We start from the raw sequence: 1,226 nt of genomic DNA, 5'->3' as shown, positions 1-1,226 counted from the left end.
ACCTTAGCTTTACGAAGTAACCTTAGATAACGGTATATCGATTCATAAGTCCCCGTGGGATCGATATCTTTTAAAACTACGCGATAGAACTGTGCACTTGCAGTTTGTACCCCAATTCGACTCATAAAGTCGAGCGATCAAGTTTTTGGCGCCGTTGCCGGGGACTTTTATTTAATCGATATCGTAACTCTTCCGTTACGCTGTAGAGACTAAGGTTTCTTTTTCTTCTATTCTTTCTTTCGTTGATTTGTATGCCACACACTCGCTCACAAGGCGAACCGCTCTATTTACGAATCAACGATATCGAACTATATCTCCGAGTCCTACGACGAATTCGGGAATATCGTGCTGCAAACAATCTCCCTCCTATAGAACTTCCTGATTTCAAAAACCTTTTTCCTTCGATAACCGAGATGGCAGAACCAGCTCGTGCTCTTAGAGATTACGCTGCTCCATCGCAAGATGAGCCACATTCAAGTATTGCTCCACCCGCAATCGAAGCAAACAACTTCGAACTTAAACCTTCGCTGTTGCAGGCTGTGCAACAGAACCAATTCTCTAGAAATCCTACCGAGGATCCAAACCTTCATTTATCCGTATTTGTCCAATACGCTGATACTGTTAAAGCTAATGGTGTCACTTCGGAGGCAATTCGACTTCGTCTTTTTCCTTTCTCATTAAGAGATAGCGCTAGAAGATGGCTTCAGTCTCTCCCTTCAAACTCTGTCACCACATGGAACGATTTGAAGAAAGTTTTTCTTGCCCGATACTTTCCGCCAAGCAAAACAGCTATGTTAAGAGCCCAGATAAACGGATTTAAACAGAAAGACAACGAGTCTCTTTTCGAAGCATGGGAAAGATACAAAGACATGATGAGACTTTGCCCACACCATGGTTTGGAAGACTGGTTAGTAATTCACACATTTTATAATGGTCTCTTGTACAACACAAGGTTAACAATAGACACCGCTGCAGGTGGTGCACTAATGAACAAACCTTATGCTGATGCTTACCAGCTTATCGAAAGCATGGCCCAAAACCACTATCAGTGGGGAACCGAACGAACAATGGTGGAAAAACCTCAAACGAAAACTGGCATGTACGAGATAAGTAACCTTGATCACGTTAATGCAAAAGTGGATGCTCTGGTCCAGAAAATTGAAAGTTTAAATGTATCACCTCCAACCGCCGTGGTTGCTATAACTCAGAATTGCGAGGTCTGTGGA

General features: G+C 42.8%; 1 pseudogene; it reads right to left on the bottom strand.

Annotated features, from left to right (window-relative positions):
• Positions 1-798: 798 nt before the first annotated feature.
• On the bottom strand, positions 799-898 carry LOC127089261 (uncharacterized; annotated as a pseudogene).
• Positions 899-1,226: the final 328 nt, after the last annotated feature.

The sequence above is a fragment of the Lathyrus oleraceus genome, chromosome 5, assembly GCF_024323335.1.
Source record: "Lathyrus oleraceus cultivar Zhongwan6 chromosome 5, CAAS_Psat_ZW6_1.0, whole genome shotgun sequence".
NCBI classification, from domain to species: domain Eukaryota; kingdom Viridiplantae; phylum Streptophyta; class Magnoliopsida; order Fabales; family Fabaceae; genus Lathyrus; species Lathyrus oleraceus.
This window is presented reverse-complemented; position numbering and strand designations above follow the sequence as displayed.